Raw genomic sequence first — 15,429 nt, forward strand, 5'->3', positions numbered from 1 at the left:
CTTCCAGTGTTATAGCCTTTCTTTTGTGTTCACCCCCACCCCATAACTTTATCACCAGGATGCCTCTTGCTCACATTCTTGTCATTATTCCCCTCCATTTTTTCAAAACAAGGGATAATCTAGGATTGGTATACCTTTAACAGGAAGTGCTCAATGTATTTCTCTCAGAAAGCTGTTGTCTGGACAGTATCTCTCACAGAAAGCTGCTCTCTGTACACTATCTCTCTTAGAAAGCGATGTCTGTACATGATTTGGAGATGCCAGTGTTGGACTGGGTGTACAAAGTTAAAAATCACACAACACCAGGTTACAGTGCAACATGTTTAATTGGAAGCAGCAGTTTTCAGAGTGCTGCTCTTTCCTAGTGCTTCCAATTAAACCTGTTGGTTTATAACCTGGTGTTGTGTGATTTTTTTAGCTCTCTGTACAGCGTTCTCTCTCAGAAAGCTGCTTTCTGTACAGTATCTCTCACAGAAAGCTGCTCTGTCAGCAGCTGCTGGCAGAACAAAGCATATGACCAATCCCCGCTGGAATCATGTTATTGCGAACAGAGGTAAGTGTTCTCAAAAATACCATTCCTTAGTTCCTCAGTGACATTATAAGCAAATCGCACTGCTGGAACACACACCATCTGAGAACTACCTGTATCTTAAAGATGTGGATATATAAGGATTGTCAAACTTGAGAGTGTGTCAGTATAAGGAGAGAGAAGAGCAGTGATGAATAATGCTGATGGGAGAGTGGTGGGAACTGGGGAATAGCTGTCTGGTCAGAGCTCCCAGTATTCTGCTTCATGGGAATTGAATTGGTGCAGGTTTGGGTAAAGAGTATAGAGCAGTCTTCTGCAAGAACCTTAGTGAAGATTATTAAATGTTCTATGGCATTGTAGTTATGCTCTTAATGCAATCTTCCTGGCATTAACATGTATATTGCACAATTTGGAAAGCAGATACCTAGAGGATATCCTGCTCCTGATGGTTGTGGGGTGAGGATTTCTTTGTTAACACAGGTCACATACCTCATCATTAAAGCAGGAATGCTATGTGTTGCTGCTTGCATACTAACTGACCTGTTCTTTCCTGGCCTATTTTCCAGAAGTGATCGAAGTTTCAGGTCTAGAGTTAATGAACTTCACCAGCACTTGTACAAAACCAGATAACCAGCAGCTGAGCGAACCAGCAGGATGACAGCTCAGAGGAACCCAAGGAGACAGCTCTCCAAACAACCTCTGTGATAATCATCCCATGTCCGTCATGTTTTACTGGTCAGAGAGTTTGTGGGTCATGCTCCATGTACTGGGCCTTAAAACTGCACTAAAGTCCTAAACTTTGCACTAAGATCCTAGATTATATCATGGAATCCCAAGTGTGTAAACTAATGAGGCTCCTGCCTCATTCTTGTGGGTACCTGAGTCAATGTGAATCAGATGATAGGCAAAATAGGGAAATGTAGTAAGTCATAGAATCACCTTATCCCTACAGTATGGGGGCAAGCCATTTGGCCCATTGAGTCTACACCAACCCTCCAAGCAGCATTTCACCCAGATCCCCTACTCTATCCCTGTAATCCTGCATTCCCCATGGCCAACAATCTAACCCTGCATATCTTTGGACTGTGGGAGGAAACCAGAGCACCCAGAGGAAACTCACACAGATATGGGTAGAATGTGCAAATTCCACACAGACAGTTGCTTGAGGGTGGAATCAAACCTAGGTCTATGTTGCAGTGAGGTAACAGTGCTAGCCACTGTGCCAACCTGACAGCCTTTGTTTTAACACTTTCACTCTCTTGGTTTAGTCAGCTGAAGGGAGTTAAAATTTCCTGTGGAACATACAGCTTTAAACTTAGCACTGAATTATCTGTCTGCCCATGGTCCAACTTGTCCCACAACCTGTAACCCTGCTGTGTCTGAATGTTAGGATTAGTCGGTAATATAATACAGCTGGCTATTAAGGGCTCTCGTGATGCTTCTGTCTCTGAGCCAGGAGGCCTGGGTTCAGTCCCAGCTGCTCCAGAGGAGTGTAATAATATCTCTGAACGGGTTAATGAGAAAATATCAAGAACTGGCTATCGGCTGAGGTTTATAACAGATGGTGCATGTAATGCAGTTTGTGCTTTTGGATGTAAGTTTGCTCGCTGAGCTGGAAGGTCCATTTCCAGAAGTATCGTCACCCTATTAGGTAACATCTTCAGTGGGCATCAGGCGAAGCACTGCTGATCATTCCTACTTTCCATTAATATGTTTGGATTTCTTTAGGTTGGTGATGTCAAAAGAAACCCAAACATATAAATAGAAAGCAGGAATTATCAGCAGTGCTTCGCCTGGAGGCCCACTGAAGACGTTACCTAGTATGGTGACAAAACGTCTGGAAATGAACCTTCCAGCTCAGTGAACAAACCTACACTCAGAACCTCAACCTGAGCTACAAGTCTTCTCAAAAATCGCTATTTGTTGCTATTTTATCATCCAAAACAAACTTCACACCCCTTTTCTACAATCCAAATGAGCTTAATATTATTGAGTAAATGTTTTATCACTTCCAATGCAATAGTCCACCAAAGAGTCACTTCACACAAAGGCAGAACTTAAATGAAAGATGGGTAAACCACTTACTATAGGAATATATTTCACATATTGAATCAAACATTCCTGCTTGTGGTGCAAGGATTTCCAATAGTCCATAAACATTTTAACAAATGGGGAGGTATGTTTCCTGTCGTAATTTATATGATTTTCAGCAGTATGTCCAGATTTGGGCAATATGATTCAAGATAGCCAGGACATACAATGTACAACTAATGCATAGTCTTGACATATTTCACAGCAGAAACTCTCATTATAAGCATGCACCTCCCAACCAATAAACCCAGCTTCAATCTGTCAATGCATCTATAAGGAGAGCAAGCAATTAAATACATAATTAGTATACTATTTAACATTAAAGGGGTCTTGAGTTGAAATGAATTTAAGTCGATGTTTAGCACGGAATGTCCTCTTGGCAAAAAAGTTGAATTCGGAAGAGGGTCAAGGCCCATTAAAGGGCTGATTGCCACTTAGTTTTCCAGCTGGCACTCAGTGAAGAGACTGCAAACAAAAAACCAAGACACTGCCTGGCAAAATGGTGGCTGGCACCTGTGAGGAGGTTGCAGTGCTCTGTCACAAGAGCAGAACTTCAGCAAGTATCTTCAAATTCTCTGCTTTCAAACAGTTTCCAATAGAAGAGAGTTAAAAAATTCAACTTACCCGACTATTGGGCTGGCTGGCCCTATAAAATGCTTCTTCAATGTCAAAAAACACACAACACCAGCTTATAGTCCAAAAGGTTTATTTCGAAGCACTAGCTGCTCCTTCATCAGGTGGTTGTGGAGAATAAAATTGTAAGACACAGAACTTATAACAAAAGTTTACAGTGTGATGTAACTGAAATTATATATTGAAAAAGACCCGAATTGTTTGTTAAGTCTCTCGTCTTTTAGAATAACCAAGTTGGTTTCAGTTCTTTCATATGTAAATCGCAAAACCTTTTTTAAAAGTTACATTCTCAAGTGCACTTTAACCATTGTCATCATGTCGGCCCGGATAAGGTACTGAAGGTGTTAACTCCCTGTGAGTCTGTCTGTGCCACACTAGTCAGACTAATTCTAATCTAAAAAAATTGATTTATAGAATCTTACATGGATTCATGCAGTTTCTGAGCAAAGTAAAATGTAATTCTGCAAGTACAAATTCACCCCACAAACCTATATGTATATGTGTGCATGTGGGTGTGTGTGGGGGGAGGGGCTTATGAGTGTCTGTGAGAGGGTTTGTGTATGTGTGTGAGTGTGAGTGTAAAGGGGTTTAAGTCTGTGAGAGGGTGTGTGTGGGAGTGTATGTGTGAGTTTATAGAGAGGGTCTGAGTTTTGTGTGTGTGTGTGTGTGTAGTGCAATGGGGTCACCTGTAGTGTGACATGAACTCAAGGTCCTGGTTGAGGTCATCCCTATAGGTACCTAACTTGGCTATCAGCCACTGCTTGGCCACTTTTTGATTTAGCCAAGCAGAGGCTGATAGCCAAGCGTTTGGAGCGCTGCTCTACCTGATGAAGGAGCAGTGAGCTGAAAGCTTATACTTTCAAATAAACCTGTTGGACTATAACCTGGTGTTGTATGATTTTTAACTTTGTCCGCCCCAGTCCAACACGGGCACCTCCACATCGTTGCTCACTTAAGACAGAGATTGGGAGAATACTTTTCTCACGTGAATCTTTGGCTCTCTGCTTCTGCTGCCTTTTAAGTAAGAGAGTATTTGAAGGTTTTTAAAGCAGAGATTGACAACTCTTGTTCAGCAAGGGGATGAAAGGCTCCAGGAGTAGAAAAGAATGTAGAGTAATCAGATTGGTCATGGTCTTATTGAATGGCATAGCAGGGTCAAGGGGCCGAGTGGCCTCCTCCTGCTTCGAAGATGTGTGATTGTATGTAACTGTGATGTGTTAACACTGCCGGCAGAGGACTGCATTGCTACATGTGTTTGCAGCAGAATGGGTTCAATGACATGACAGGTTGCTTAGTATTTCTTGTCTTTGCCTTGTCTACAAACTTTTAAACTGTGAAAAGGTGACAACAGCCTGGTTTTGTTGGCCTCACTGTCTACTGATGTAACACCAGGCAGCAAGCCAGTTGGGCGACAAAACACCAAACTGTCTGCAAAACTAACACATACCTGCTTGAGTACATCGCCCAGAGTGCAAGGAAGTGGGAAGTGATGGTATCATATTGATACTATGTCCATACTTTAAATATTATTTCACCTTTGGCTCGGCTTCAAGGATCAAAATTGTGAAGAGAAACCTTAACAGCAAAAAAGAGCTTGATCTTCCCTTTCCAGCAATTCAATATGACTGCTGACTAGGCGAGGACAGAAAGGGCACATCTGCTGTCAGTTATGCAATGTATTGGTTTCTCAAAGTGTCAACAGACATGAATATGTTGTAAACAATGGTATGTAACAGTAGAAACATCTGTCAGAAAGGTATAATGTTGCTTAAAGAAGGAAAAAATTTTTGTTTTTTTAAGGGTGGTTACGGTCTCCTGGGCTTGTTTTCATAGAATCCCTACAGTGTGGAAACAGGCCCTTCAGCCCATTAAGTCTACACCAACACTCCGATGAGTATCCCACCCAAATCCATTCCCGTATATTTACCCCTGACTAATGCACCTAACCTACACATCCCTGAACACAATGGGAAATTTAGCATGGCCAATTCACCTAACCTGTATATCTTTGGATTGTGGGAGGAAACCCACACAGACACAGGGAGAATGTGCAAACGTCACACAGACAATTACCTGAAGCTGGAATCAAACCCGGGTCCCTAGCGCTTGAGCCACCATGCCTTTCAAGCTTTTTGGAAGTTCATTCTTGAGCCTGCATTTATTGCATACCCCTAGTTGCCAGCGGTGAAAAGATGGTGGTCAGCTGCTTTCTTGAACCGATGCTGTCCATGTGCTGTTGGTAGACCCATGTTGTTAGGGAGGAATTCCCAGGAGGAATGGAGATATATTTCCAAGTCAGGCTGGTGAGTATTTTCAGACTATAGTGATCAATGTAATGGGAGTTTGATTATTCTATCCTGCTATTTTCTCACTGGCTTTCAGAGTCATATGAGGATGGGTGGAAAGAAGATCATTTCTTCATGACTGGACTGCTAGGATGTGTGCTATTAATAGGCCAGACTGATTAATCTATCATCATTGACTAAATGCACAATGGTAAAATACATTAAAGATTGATTAACAGTTGTGCAGCATCATAGTTAACTGCCTTGAATTGAGTCAAAGTGACCAGGTACTGTGTATGAGAACAGAAATGACTTTTGCATTGAGCCATGCAGTACTTGTGCACTCATTACCAGTACCTTTAAAAATCTCTAAAGGAAGATTCCTATATGCTTTATGAAGAAATCAAACATGCTCATGGGAAAAAGTGGCTATTGTGCATTGTAGCGCCCAAATCAGACACTGTTAAAGAGGACTAAGGAAAGAATTATTATTTACGAAGATCACAGTTCCCCATATGACTGTTGTCAGTCTAATTCCCATCTCAAATGGATACTATATTCATGAATGCAGACAGTTTCGTTTCAGTGTCTGGGATCAAATGCAAGTTTAGATTCTGCTTTAATTTTCCATCAAAATGACGATTGTTGATGTTATGTTCAAATGGTACACAGCAAGTTTAGGGGGCAGGCATGCACATGGTTAAACAGTTGCCGTTTGAGATTCACCACTTTGCAAGAAACTTTGCAAAATTGGCACCTTGGTTCTGACTTACTGTTGTTATATTATTTGTATCATGTGAATTCAATGTGTGCAATATCAAAGTAAACTTCACAGGATATTAAGCCTTCACAGTTCAGGCTAAATTTGACCTTAGTATTAATCAATATCAGTCATCACCTTGGGACTTGAAAATTAACAATAACGAGTATGGAGTTTCACTTTGTCATGTTTAAACTGGTGTTGGAAAACTTTAAAACAGAAAAATATTAAATGTAATCTCTATTAAATTTCTCCTTTCTGCTTTTTGCTCTCTCTTAATGTTACGTTCTGTTATCTCTCTCTGTGGACCAGATTTGCAAAGCTGAATTTCAGGCCCCAATTCCAAACTTCAACTTATGCTTGCAGGAACTATTTTTAAGTGGAAATGCCCAAGTTGTGCAGGAGGTGAACTCCACACTGAATTAGTGGCATTGAGTGTCCTCAGGAGTAGGAAGGTGGAAAATTGCAGATTGCAACCATGATGGTCCTCTTATCATCTTGCGAAACAGGGAAAGCCAATTCATGAGAGGGCCGTGAGTATTAATGAGGAGGATAGTGCAGATGAAGCAATGGTATTGTGCTTGACCTGGAATAGCATAGCCTCATTGCTGATGAAGAGCTTTTGCCCGAAACGTTGATTCTCTTGCTCCTTGGATGTTGCCTAACCTGCTGTGCTTTTCCAGCACTACTCTCTTGACTCTAATTTCCAGTATCTGCTGCACTCACTTTCACCTGGAATAGCATAGCTCGTGAAACGACAGTTTTCAATAAATGAAAGGAAACTTTCATATGTCCTGAATTGAGTCCAACTGCTGGATGCTAACAAGTAAGTTTGCAGGTGACAACAAAATTGGAGGTGTAGTGGACAGCGGAGAGGGTTACCTCAGATTACAGCAGGATCTGGACCAGATGAGCCAATGGGCAGATGGCGTTTAATTCCGATAAATGCGAGGTGCTGCATTTTGGGTAAGCAAATCTTAGTAGGACTTATACACTTAATGATTAGGTCCTAGCGAGTGTTGCTGAACAAAGAGACCTTGGAGTGCAGGTTCATAGCTCCTTGAAAGTGGAGTCGCAGGTAGATAGGATAGTGAAGAAGGCGTTTGGTATGCTTTCCTTTATTGGTCAGAGTATTGAGTACAGGAGTTGGGAGTTCATGTTGTGGCTGTACAGGACATTGGTTAGACCACTGTTGGAATATTGCATGCAGTTCTGGTCTCCTTCCTATTGGAAAGATGTTGTGAAACTTGAAAAGGTTCAGAAAAGATATATAAGGATGTTGCTAGGGTTGGAGGATTTGAGCTATAGGGAGATGTTGAATAGCCTGGGGCTGTTTTCCCTGGAGCGTTGGAGGCTGAGGGGTGACCTTATAGAGGTTTACAAAATTATGAGGGGCATGGATAGGATAAATATACAAGGTCTTTTCCCTGGGGTGGGAGAGTCCAGAACTAGAGGGCATAGGTTTAGGGTGAGAGGGGAAAGATATAAAAGAGACCTACAGGGCCACTTTTTCACATAGAGGGTGGTACGTGTATGGAATGAGCTGCCAGAGGACGTGATGGAAGCTGGTACAATTGCAACATTTAAGAGGAATTTGGATGGGTATATGAATAGGAAGGGATTGGAGGGATTTGGGCCGGGTGCTGGCAGGTGGGACTAGATTGGGTTGGGATATCAAGGGTCTGTTTCCATGCTGTACATCCCTATGACTCTATGACTGTATGACTGTTATTCCCACATTGCTAGCTCTGCAATAATTGAAGATCGAGCTCCTTATTTCTTTTTCTGACCTGATTTGACATTGAAATCTCACTTTAATTTACACTTCTTTCTCAGTTCTTGCACAAGTTTATTTTAGTTAAAGAAATATACAATAGGTTGCTCTGCTCCTGAACAAATCTGATATGCTCTATTTTCTCCACAACAATGCATCAGTTTATTGTATGCTTAAAATACGCAAGAGCGGATGTAATTGATGGCAGATACCACATTGTGGATCATTGAGAATAGGAATGTGTTCAATACATTGCTTACTGTGCTTGTTGGTGGGAAGATAAAGGACACACTACCCAAGATAAACTATCAGAATTTTGAGACAGTTCGGAAACCAGTCATGGATTACTGAAACCTGATGAATCAGGACCTGTAGTTGACATCTGTAATTGATATGTAGAACTGCTAGTGACACTTTTGTCTCCAGAACAATCCATTAGGATACTTCCCACATGTCAACCTGTTTCCCATCTCCAAATACTTCAGAGGAGACAGAGAATTTGTTCCATGGGACACACTACCTGCCTGCTGACCAAGTTCAACAGGAAATGTTAACACAGTTCTGTTGGGACATCATAAATGAATGCAATTTGTAGCTCTTGTTTCAACCTATGTTATGCCTGGCTTTAATCTAATTGATTTATAGTTTATTAATAAGCAGCAGCTTTGTAGGGAAATGAATATCTAATTTCCCAGCAGCCCTTTTCTTTATATTAAGGTACCCGTCATATGAAGTACGGGCACAGACCTGAAGGAGGCGTTTTAAATTGGGATTTTCCAGTCTTGACCTTGAGTCACAGTCTTCCCAGTCCCTTATGATGTTCTCCTTAAGATTACTGAGGATCTAAGTTTGCTAAATTTGCACTCACACTCTCTCTTTGGTTTACTTCATCATCTTCCCTTCTCCTCCCTGCTGACTTAGAAAGGTCATATTTTTCTGTTTTAATTTCATGTTGTTTACTTGATGGTGTAAAAAAGTATTTACTAGTTAAGGTTATAGAAGTTTCTTCTTCATGGAAGGCCATCTTATCCTGCTCTGGATAATTTATACATACTCCCAATTGCATATCAGCGATGGTTGGATAGTTCCCTTACCAGACTCAGCAATGACATCATACCTAATTCACTGCAAATCAAATCTTTGGATCCTTGATGGCATTTCTGTGGTTTCTGTTGTTTCTAACAAGGTTACTAGTAGCTATAATTGGTTTCACTTTTGAACTATAATCCTATAACATATTCAAATAACTATATGGCTCCAAGCACTTCTTATTCAATATTCTTGTATCTATGCTCAGTTTTAATGAAGGAATTTGATGAATTGTAAGCTGCTCTTCCTTTGTTATCTTCTTCAATCTGAAACAAGACGATTGCAGGTGTGTTGAGATATATCAGTCTCCACAATGCTTATTTGATTTGGATCGTCGTGGGTTCAATCCAGCACCATAGCTAGTCTTGCCTAAGATGTCCAGAAAAAAATCTTTGATTTGAGATAGATGCATTAGAATTTGGATGATCATTCCCATAAATTTTTATTGTTCAGCTTGTCATTAAGATGGATCAGAACTGTGTGAGAAACCTGTTTCAAGTCACCCACTTTCAGAAATACACAGGGGAAAGGGTTTAAAGCCAGTTCAGCCGTGATCTATGTGGAAGAAGGTGTGTGTGCGGGCTGAGGTGCTGGAGTGGCCTAGAGGGCTGAGGTTCTTGTGAACAGAGCCTGGATTCAAGCATGACCATGCAATAAAAGTCACAGTCAATGGATCATCCATTAGTCATCCCTGCATTGCAGGTACGAAACTCCTTATTCTGAGTGTTGAAAGCCAGTTAGGTAACAAGCCAGTCAAAAGGAAACAGGACAAGAAAGACTTGCTTACCCTGAGTGCTACAAGCTAACCGTAATCAATAGGAAACAGGACAAAAGAATTTTTAGTAGCCCGCAAACCCAGGAGTCCCGAAATTGATGGTTTAACAATGAATGTTCCATCATCCACTCCTCATGAATGACATGTATGGACTGATATTACATATTTTAACTTGCATTTATTTTTGGCTTTCTCTTGAATTTAATGTGCGCGTGGTGTTAATATTCAGTTTTGCATTTAGTAGCTAATAATATTGATCAAGAAAGGCTGGTTGGCTTGGCTCCTTTTAACACATAAATCCATTTGGTCTAAGCAAAAGGCATTTGCAAGGGAGGGGATTCTTTTTAAATTAGCAAGTGAGGGGGGTGAGTGAATAAAAAGGGGAGCCGATTGATCTCTTCTCACCCAGGAGCTTGACAGTTTGTAATTGCATCCCATTTGGAACCATAACCAATTTGATAAGCCTTGGCCAGGATCTCGTTGTGATTCCAGTTGTTTATTATATGCTGCACCATCATAGGTCAGATAAAGTTCAGTGGTTCAACACAGGTTTTAAAGATGTCTTTGCTCCATCTAATAGTTATGCTGCACCGTGATGAGGGCAAGCGTTAAACTGGAATGAAGCTAAGCCGCTATGGGTGACTATGTATCCAGTTTAAGTTGGAATGTTTTATTTTACAAAGCTTAAACCTCTAACATTGTCGCAGCAAAACATTTTAAATAATATTCTTCGGTGAAGTGTCCATATGTAGTTGTAAGAGATGGTAATACTGTAAAATGGAAAACATTTCTGCCCTTTGTTCATGGAGTCCACATAGAACAAAGCCAAAGCAAATAGACTGAGATTCAAAGGTCATTCCATCAGGTCCTGACAATATGGTTTAATACCATCCTTGCCCAGCTATTGCACCTATGCAGAGAAAAAAGCCCAATTTAATTAGAAATAAGAGTCTTCTTTTAATGAGAATTTAAAACTAAACTGACTAGGAACTGCACAAATTAAAGACATAGAGGTGGTGAGTAAACTGCAGTAGAGGCAAAAATATAAGGCGATAAGAAATAAAAGTGTGGATGGATTCGGGGAAAGAGAGTTGACTTCAATCTTTCTGAAATATTTTGTCAGGGTACTAGGGCAAAAGTCAGATATTGTCACTATGGCTGTAGGCCCGCTGGAAAGGTAAGAGCTGTATGGAGATTGTATGGAACCACCTGATGAAGGAGCAGTGCTCCAAAAGCTAGTGCTTCCAAATAAACCTGTTGGACTATAACCTGGTGATGTGTGATTTTTAACTGTATGGAGATTGTTGGCTTTCTGTTGACATGAGAACTGGAAATGTAAACCTGAACATTAATGTTGGTAAACTATCGGGCGGCACGGTGGCACAGTGGTCAGCACTGCTGCCTCACAGCGCCAGAGATCCGGGTTCAATTCCCGCCTCAGGCGACTGACTGTGTGGAGTTTGCACGTTCTCCCCGTGTCTGCGTGGGTTTGCTCCGGTTTCCTCCCACACTCCAAAGATGTGCAGGCAAGGTGAATTGGCCATGCTAAATTGCCCGTAGTGTTAGGTAAGGGGTAGATGTAGGGGTATGGGTGGGTTACGCTTCGGCGGGGCGGTGTAGTAATCTAATCTAATCTATCTAATTATAGAAATGTATAACTATTTTCCTGAGATTTTCAAACACGTTTTCCAGAGGACAATAATCAGCAGTGGGAATGCTAGCTATTTTTATGCGCACTCTTTTTCAGATTCAGAAAAGCTGCCCCATTGTGGTGACTTTATCACATCCCAACTATTGTCATTTAACAAAAAAATCATTCCCAGTATCTGGGTATTGCTAGCAGTTCCAGAATTTATTGTCCATCCCAAGTTCCCATGAAAAGTTAGTGGTGAACTGTAACAGACTGAAGATTAAGTCTGGGACCAACTGGTCTCTGTGGCTCAGTTATGTCTTCAGCTGAACAGAATGAGCTGGAAAATAAACTGCTCCAAAATTCACAGGATAAAAATGTAAACCAGCAGATATTTGACTTTATGCATCAGAGTAAGACTTTGTGGAATTTATTTATAAAGTTTACAGATTAGTCTGAGGGATCATAGCACTACAATAAACATGATGAAAAGCAGGAATTTTAATATTTATAATTCCAAAGGCAATTTGCAAAGCACTGAGAGTTTTTGTTATGCAGACAAATATTCAGAGACACACGATCAATGCCTGCAAATTAGAAATACTTGCCATCTTTAACTTTACTCTGCTTTAATGCTATAATTTTTAGCTGCAATTGGTTTCATTTTTTTCAAAAATAGAAAACAGAATTAGTGCTAATGAGTTGAAAATGAAGGGAACGTGGAAGGAGGAAATCATTACATAGAATCTATCGCTGCCTGAACAACTTGGTATAATGGGAAATGCGATAGAATCATATGAGAAGTGTAGCAATGACTATCTCGACATCAGGAGCAAAGCACTGTATCTTTTAAATATGTTCTGGGTGATGAAGCAAGGTTCTTGCCAGGCAGCAGCAAATTTTCTGTTTTGGGGGTGGTTATCATTGCTGGTTAACAACCTGATTAATTGCTGAGTTTGCCTCATTAACATGCGTCTCCCTATCCACCACCTTTCACAAGCAAAATCGGTACCAAGTATCTTGGTATAGATGTCAGAGCGGGTACATCGTGACTTCAGCTACCACTCACTCTAATGAACCTTTGTGTTGGATATCAGGCACAAACCTGTCAGTGCTAACTTTATAGGCACGAGCTGTACACACTTGACATCCATAGACATTGGCATCCAACATGTGCTCGCTTCAGGGCACATCTCTGATCCATTCATAGGACACTTCTGCACTTCAGGTGGGACAGCAACTATCATTGTAATGCTGCAGCAAGGACACTGTATGCTCAGGGCCATGCACCCAGTTCACAGACTGTACCAGGCTTCAGCCCTAGGCTGGTCCCTTGCCCACCTATTGTTCACTAACTTTGAGCCTTCCTGGATGCTCACCGCATTCCTGCCTTGCATTGCCTTGCCTTTTTTATGCTTTGCCCTTCAACCAGAGATATCAGGCTTGTAGTACTGCTGTCTTGCCTTTAGATTTTAGATTAGATTACTTACAATGTGGAAACAGGCCCTTCGGCCCAACAAGTCCACACCGCCCCGCCGAAGCGTAACCCACCCATACCCCTACATCTACATCTACCCCTTACCTAACACTACGGGCAATTTAGCATGGCCAATTCACCTGACCTGCACATCTTTGGACTGTGGGAGGAAACCGGAGCACCCGGAGGAAACCCACGCAGACACGGGGAGAACGTGCAAACTCCACACAGTCAGTCGCCTGAGGCGGGAATTGAACCCGGGTCTCCGGCGCTGCGAGGCAGCAGTGCTAACCACTGTGCCACCGTGCCGCCCTTGTTGTGCTGTTAAGTGTTGTCACAGACCAGGAGGCTTGTCATGGTTTGTCAGCAGTCCTCAGTCAAGTCAAGGGAGCTAACCATTAGTCAGAGGGGGTTCCAGGACAGTATGTCAAGTACAACCCTGATAACAGTCCAGGGGCTTGGACCCAGTCAGCCACTCTGATATTCAGAATCATGAACCTCTTATTTGGGTGATAAGCTGGATGTTGTGTAGGCCACAGCATCTTGGCTCTTTCTGCCCCATTGTAAATTTTTCAAGTTTCAAGACATTTACTGTAACAAACAAATTAAAAGCAACATTGAATGAATATTATATTTATAGGCAACCTTTACAGTAAAGTACAGAAATGTTTCCCCATTTTAACTTTAGAACAAATAAAAATTCCATTCCACTGTTACATTTTACACTAGCTCCTGAATGGATATCTCATTCTCTGGGATTCAGACCAAAGTAATTCTCAGCTCCCATAGCTTTGCTTCACTTTTTTTCTTAACAGAGCTGATTAACTTCAATTTTCCAAACTGACTTTCATGGTGAGGGATGAATTGGAGATTTTTCCCGCTAGCTAAGATAGACAAATCTTCCAATTTCATTTAAATCCTAATGAACTTGGTCTCTTCGTTTTTTTTATTAACTTGAGAATGTTGCTGGCTTGGCCAGCATTAATTGAATGTCTCACATTGCCCTTGGGGGGGTGGTGGTGAGCTGCTTTCTTGAACTGCTCCATCCCATGAGTGTGAGCTCCCATCCACATTTGATGTGTGAATCATCAGGCCAGAATTTCTATGCTGAAACTGTAGGTCTAGCAGCCTCTATCTTTCTCCTCTCTCCCTCTTTCACCCAGAATCTTGTGAACTGATGCTGCGACTCCTGTATAGATCTGTCTGCCAGGACAGGTATTTTGGTTCATTTGCCCACCTCTGCTGATCTGGAGTCTGAGAATCCCGGGCCATTATATTTAAAAGCAGTAACTAAAGGAGTACAGTAGCCCACCCCTGTACCCACAGGAGATACATTGCAAGACCTACAGCGGAATCCCAAAACGGTGGATAGGAGCGAGCCAATTCATTTAAATGGGAAGGTAAACTTCCCAGCAGCCTCCTGGTCCCTGGTTCTAGAAGGTTTCCTATTATATATTCAGGTTGCGATAAATCGCCGGTAACTGAAACTGCGGATAACGATTCCGCGGATATGGGTGTCGCCCTGTAATCTTATTATGGATGGGAAAGCAATGTAATAATTGAGGTTCTGTGTTCCTGTGGTATGGGAGACATGTCATCCCCTAATTATTGTTTTATAATGTGCTGTGTAAAATTTTGTATGATGAGATGGGGATAGATGGGCTTAAAGTCTCCTGCTCTGACTTTACTAAATCCGTTTTCTTCTCAATTCATTCATCAGTACTGACCGAATATCAATGGTATCTGAGGATTGTGGATGCTTGTGGAACTGTACAAAGGTTACAGTCAGCATTTTCCAGAGAAGAAGGGAGAAATGCCTCAAAAGGAAAGCTAACTGAATTGTAATCTGTGTCCTCATACCAAAACATTACTTTATCTGTATTTTTATTTGCAAAGACTTTGTGATTCAGGGAATATTACACAAGCTGAAAATAACAGCATTTTATGCAAGGAATTGTAAGCAAAGTACTGATCACAGTGTACAACGTTGCTCGGATCCTTGTATTTTCTGCTTTTCATCAATTTAAACAACAATTTCTTGTGATGCATGAGAACTGTTGCTTCTTAAGGCCGAACCAGTGAAAACTGAATACTCAAGTTTTCATGATTCAGAGAGAATAAATTTGCTGTATTCCATTATTCCAAATGTTATTCCATTTAACCATGATGGTGCTGGTGTTGGACTGGGGTGGACAAAGTTAAAAATGACACAACACCAGGCTATAGCCCAACAGGTTTATTTGGAAGCACTAGCTTTCAGAGCGACGCTCCTTTGCCAAATAGCTAGTGGGGCAGGATCATAGAGCACAGAATGTATCTTAAATAACTGATGCGATGTATTGAACAAACCTAGGATGCTGTTAAGTCTTTAATCATCAGAGTGGGA

The 15,429-nt window shown here is 41.4% G+C and overlaps 1 long non-coding RNA gene across 1 annotated transcript in view; it reads left to right on the forward strand.

Moving 5' to 3' along the window:
• The first annotated feature begins 459 nt into the window (after positions 1-459).
• The window catches only part of LOC140486162 (uncharacterized), a 91,565-nt gene continuing 76,595 nt past the window's right edge, over positions 460-15,429 (forward strand). The window contains exon 1 of the long non-coding RNA XR_011962533.1: positions 460-553. This is a non-coding gene — a long non-coding RNA (uncharacterized lncRNA). The remainder of the gene's footprint in view (positions 554-15,429) is intronic.

Source organism: Chiloscyllium punctatum, chromosome 15, assembly GCF_047496795.1.
Source record: "Chiloscyllium punctatum isolate Juve2018m chromosome 15, sChiPun1.3, whole genome shotgun sequence".
Classification (NCBI taxonomy): domain Eukaryota; kingdom Metazoa; phylum Chordata; class Chondrichthyes; order Orectolobiformes; family Hemiscylliidae; genus Chiloscyllium; species Chiloscyllium punctatum.